Source organism: Dromiciops gliroides, chromosome 4 (genome assembly GCF_019393635.1).
Source record: "Dromiciops gliroides isolate mDroGli1 chromosome 4, mDroGli1.pri, whole genome shotgun sequence".
Classification (NCBI taxonomy): domain Eukaryota; kingdom Metazoa; phylum Chordata; class Mammalia; order Microbiotheria; family Microbiotheriidae; genus Dromiciops; species Dromiciops gliroides.
In genome coordinates this window covers 210684934-210690559 of record NC_057864.1, presented here as the reverse complement: position 1 = coordinate 210690559, position 5626 = coordinate 210684934, and positions in this window count along the sequence as shown.

Genomic DNA, 5626 nt, shown 5'->3' with positions numbered 1-5626 from the left:
TTAATAGACAAATACTTAGATATGCTATTTTGTTGTCATTCAGTCATTTCATTTGTGTTCAACTCTTTCTGACCCCATTTGTTTGTTTGTTTGATATGTGTGTGTATGTTGTTTGTTTTTTTGTTTTTGGCAAAAATACCAGAGTGGTTCAGTTCATTTTATAGATGAGGCAAACAGGGTTATTAAATGACTTGCCCAGGGCCACATAACCAGTAAGTGTCTAAGGTCAGATTTGAACTCAGGAAAATGAGTCTTCCTGATTACTCCAGGCCTGTCACTTTAGCCACTATGCCACATAGATGCCTAGATTTGCTATGGGGTCTTCTTTATTTAAAGACATCAGCTGGTGTTGAGTGTTTATCATAAATCCTGGCTTTATCACTTACTAGCAGTGTGATTTTGGGCAAGTACGGTATAATCCAATCCAATCCAATCCAGCATAATGCAATAAAACTTTTATTAAGCACTTCCAAATTCTAGGCACTGTGCTAAGCACGGGGAATAAAAATAAGAAGACAGTCCCTGACCTCAAGGAAATTACAGTCTAACAGATCTAATGGAAATCACTTCATTTCCTTGTTTCTAAAAAGATGACTTTGTTTTTTAGGATGCTTAAAATCTCTTCCAGCTCTCAATCTATGATTCTATAAATCTACAAGTTTTCTTAAGAAAAAATGCCTCACGGTCTTTAAAAAAGTTTTAGTGATACCTTTTGTTTTCATATAATTTTCATTTCATCCACCCCATCCCAAACCGAACTCTCCTTTGTAAGAAAGAAAAATAAAGCAAAAACAATGGAGCACACTCAACAACACATGCAACATTCCTGCATGTGCCATATGGTTTTGGGAACCATTATTGATTTTTTCAGATACTCAGAATTTGGCTTTTTTTTTTTTTTGGTGAACTTTTTGTTTGCATTGATTGTTATAGTCATTATATATATTGTTCTAATTCTTCATCAGTTCACTGAATTACAAGACTCCTTTTATAAAGTGAAGCTTCACCCTTTAATTTGTCTGGTTCATAAGCTTGTATTTTTATGTCATTTTTTTCCTCTTAAAGTAGGGCCAACTTCCATGAAACTAATGTTACTATCTTAGGACCTAGGCCTGTTGTTCAGGCTATTAAAAGGAATATCATAGTTTGCTATATTCTTGTAAAGCTTGTGTCAGAAGTTCTGCCCTACATCTCAAAAAATCACAGCTTCATGATTCTTCAGCTCTCTTTTGCTCATGGTTTGAACTGCCTCAATCTCCTATAAGAAGGTTGGATAGGATAGGGTAGTGATGTTCATTCTTTTTATACTACCCTCTGTCTTCCATTCCATTCAGCCTTATGGTGAATCATTACCATGTGAATTATTACTACATCCTGGCTGTGTGCTCTCTGTCTATAACAAGGAGCTTCCATTCTATCCAGCAGTATTTTCTACTGGGTTTTAGGACTCAAGAGGTTACCTCACATCTCCCTGGATGGTGGTTCTTTTGTCTTTCATTTTCCTCTCAGGCAATTAGACCACATTATTCAAATTACTTAAAACATGAATATTAGTAGCCCAAAATTGCCATTCAGATACTGTCCCAGAATCCACCAGGACTAATGTGAAACTGGGGGATTATGGGAATGTTTTGAGGAGAATTCTGGGAGAAAAATACCAGAAGGAAAGAAGCTGTGAGAGTTTGCAGTTCAAGCTTCATTTTAGGACCATGTGGCTGGAAGCCTTAAGGTTAGGACATTCTTCTCCACCTCCTTCCCCCCACACCCATTCAATACACAGAGAAAGAGACAGAAACCAATGGGTACACTGAGGATGAGGGTGAAGAGTGTATTTGTTGTTTTTATTGTACCAGGTTGGGTGAGATGAGCCCCCTCATATTCCCTAGAGGAATGGTCCTTAACATAGGGTCCATGAACGTTTTTCTTTTTATGGTTTGATAACTGTTATTTTGATATAATTGGTTTCCTTTGTAATTCTTTTATTCATAATTCCTAATGTAATTATACATAATTCCTATGTAATCCTATATGTTTTATTTTATGCATTTAAAAATACATTTTCCTAAGGAAGGATCCATAGATTTTATCAGACTACCATAAGCATCCTTGATATATAAAAAAGTTAACAATTCTGGTAACTGGGGTGAGAGGGAAACAGCTACTGGTGATTGCTCCATTCTTCTAGATTTTTTGCTTCAACACCTCTCTATGAGAAGAAGGAGGTGAAGAAGGAAAGTCCTGGATCAAGGAGCAATGGAATGAGTCCAGTCAGCACACAACCAACAGGGTTTGTCCTTTGATTACTGTGCTTGCTCTCACTACCTTTTATTCTCAATAAAACATAAAGCAAAAAAAGGGAGTGCTGAAACTTGTTGAAAAGTCAGCATGGCATAATAAATAGAGATCCACTTTTGAAGCCGGGAAAACCTGTGTTTGAGTTCACCTCCTTTCTGCACTAGCTATTTAACTCTGGGCAAATCTCTAAACTTCTTTGTGTCCCATGCAATTCTCTTAGACAATCTAAATAATGTATTCAACACTAGCATCAATTGTTCTTTGAGTTTTTGATAAAAATACTCATAACTATTTTTTTCTTTTGGAGTTTATGTTTTGTTCATTTTCTTTTTTCTGAAATTAGATTATTTTAAATGATTATTTCTTTTTCTCTTAACCTTTTTATTTTATATTTACAAAATTTTATCCATTTAAGTGATCAGTTTTGTTTACATATGATAGGACAAAATAAATTCTAATATTTTCTTTCATTTTCTCGTTATTGTAAATATACCTTTTTTGAGCATGACAATTTCGTTTAAAAAATCAAATTATTCAATGATTTTTACATTTATTATAGGATGTTGGCTTTAATTTTATTATTATCACTGTTATTTATTTATTTGCAAAACCAGCTCTTAATTTTATTTATCCATTCAATGATTTTTTGGGGTTCTCAATTCTATTTATATCTCTTTTGTTTTATCGATTTTTTTGGTATTTATTATTTTTTTTGATGCACTGTTTTTTTAGTGACATATCCAGTTCATTGATTGGTTCTTTTTCTCTTTTGCTAATGGAAGTGTTTAGAGAGATACATTTCCCTGTAATGATTTCTTTTTCTGTATCCCCAAAATTTCTTTGTGTTGTATTAATATCAATGGAATTATCTATTATTATCTGTTTCTATGATTTTCTTGGCACCACTAATTATTTACATTATTTGTTTTTAGTCTCCATTTGAGTTCCAATGCTTTTTTCAAAAAGCTCTTTTTAGATTATAATTTTTTATTATATTATGGTCAACAGCATATATGTTTAATATTTCTGGGGTTTTTTGCACTTATTTGTGAATATTTTAAATGAGCTAATACATGGTCAGTTATTGTAAAGGTGCTAAAGTTAAGAATATATGTTCTCCTTTTGATTCCCATTCAGTAATCTCCAGAAACTCATCACATTTAACTTTCCTAAAATTCTTTTTAGGTCCTTAACTCTTTATTGTTTATTTTTTCCCTGAAAAAATATGTTGAGGTGTTTACTTAAGAAAATTTTGCTGTTTTCTCTTTAAGTTAATTGGCTAGAAGGCAAGATGGCAGAGTATAAGGAAGCAATGCAGCTGAGGTCCCATTCTCAACTGTTCCAAACATATCTATAAAATTTACCAGACTAAATCCTAATGGAGAAATTAAGACAACTTTGCAATGAGTCCTTTATTTGGCCCAGTTCAGCATAGTGTGATAGAGTGGTCTGCAAACACTGAGTTCAAGGACTGGGGCAGGAGCATATAGATTGTAGCATACTCTAGCACCTAGGGAGAGGCTTTACACTAGCACAAAAGGAGATCCCAGATCCATGCTAAGATATACCTAGGTCCATACTGGGGCACAGCAACAGGAGCAGATGCCAATTTAGCAGGTTTTTTTGTCCACTACTCAATCCTCAGTTTTAGATCCAGAGTGGAATGAGAAAGGAATCTGTGCATAGAGCAACATTGGGATTCCTTTTGTCAGATATGGAAACTCTGGTTGGTATACTGAAAAAAGAGGTTCAGAGGCCAACAGCAGCAGTGATGTACCTAAAACCCCAAGCTTAGAGTAGGGTCTTACTTCCTGCAACTAGACCAGTCTGCAGAAGAATAATCATCACAGTAAACTCAGACCAAAGCAGGGCTTACAATTCTGCCACTTTGAAGCAACAGAGCTTTCCAGCTGGCTAACATGGCAAAGCCTAGTAGCAATCTACTCTTGCATAGATCCAAATCCAGATCAGGAATTCAAAAAACTCAGACTAGTAGAGCAGCAATCAGATTTTTGCCCTTGATCAGATCACTTTGGGAGTAGTCTGCAAGAAAAAAAAATCTCAACCATAGTAAATCATTATGGTGGCAGATACTCAAAAAACAAATGTGGAAGAAAAGACTGACTACAAAACAGCTATAGAATTGGATATAGAAGTATGTTTAACTCAACAGGAAAACAGAGAAAGAGGAGAAGGGGGAAAAGAATATCAGAGGGAAGGCAGATTAAGAGATGGATTAGTCCCAGGCAAAATAAACTCTGAGGATATATAAAAATATTTCTACCTCTTTTTGAGGTGGAATAGAATGAGACTCCAAGGGAATGCCCTTTATTTGGGGAATGGATGGGTAGTTATGCTATATAAATATGATGGATACGATTGTGCTGAGCACTTACTAGCATAATGACCAAGCAGGATTCCAGAGGACTGATGACATTAATACCTTGATGTTCCACCAGTACCATAAATTCAACATAACTGAAACTTGCTTTGCTTTCTTTCCCCCACACCTATTCTTCCTCTTTACCTGCATGTCGTGGTCTCTGAAACATGCATTTTTCTCCCATTTTGTTTATCTGGTGGGGAGTAGCAAACAGGTGCAGAGAGGAGGAGTGACTTGAAAATGATCACATAGCTAGTATTAAATGCAAGATTTGAATCCAAATACTCTAGTTCAGGCTTAACTAGGACTAGTCCAGTAGTTCATGCTTGGTATTGGAGCATACCAACATGGAACATACCATGGACCGTATAACAGCCAACAAAATAAATTTACTTAAAGATAAAATAGGAGATTCAATAAGGATAATATAGCACTAATTCATGTGGAAGTTCCTCTCTGCCTTTGCATTTATTATAGTGATAGTACCTATTCAGAAATATGTATGGACCCACAGTTCAGTGAGGATTCCATCAAATTTAGGGAGTTCTGACTTCTCATAGACTATGTCTTTTTTTTTTTAATTTTTTTTTTAGTGAGGCAATTAGGGTTAAGTGACTTGCCCAGGGTCACACAGCTAGTAAGTGTTAAGTGTCTGAGGCCAAATTTAAACTCAGGTACTCCGGACTCTAGGGCCGGTGCTCTATCCACTGCGCCACCTAGCTGCCCCCAGACTATATCTTTTATATACCAATCACTGAAGTCTCAGACAGTTTCCCAGCACCTTTAAGGATAAACTAGATCACAAAATAAATATTGTTCCAACCACATTCCACTCTTATGTGGATAGTCCACAAACAAACTTCTAAGGGACTTCTATATCACTTATGACTTTAAGGTCATCACCAAACAACTTTGACCTCAGAGATGTGAGAAGCCAGATACAGAGAG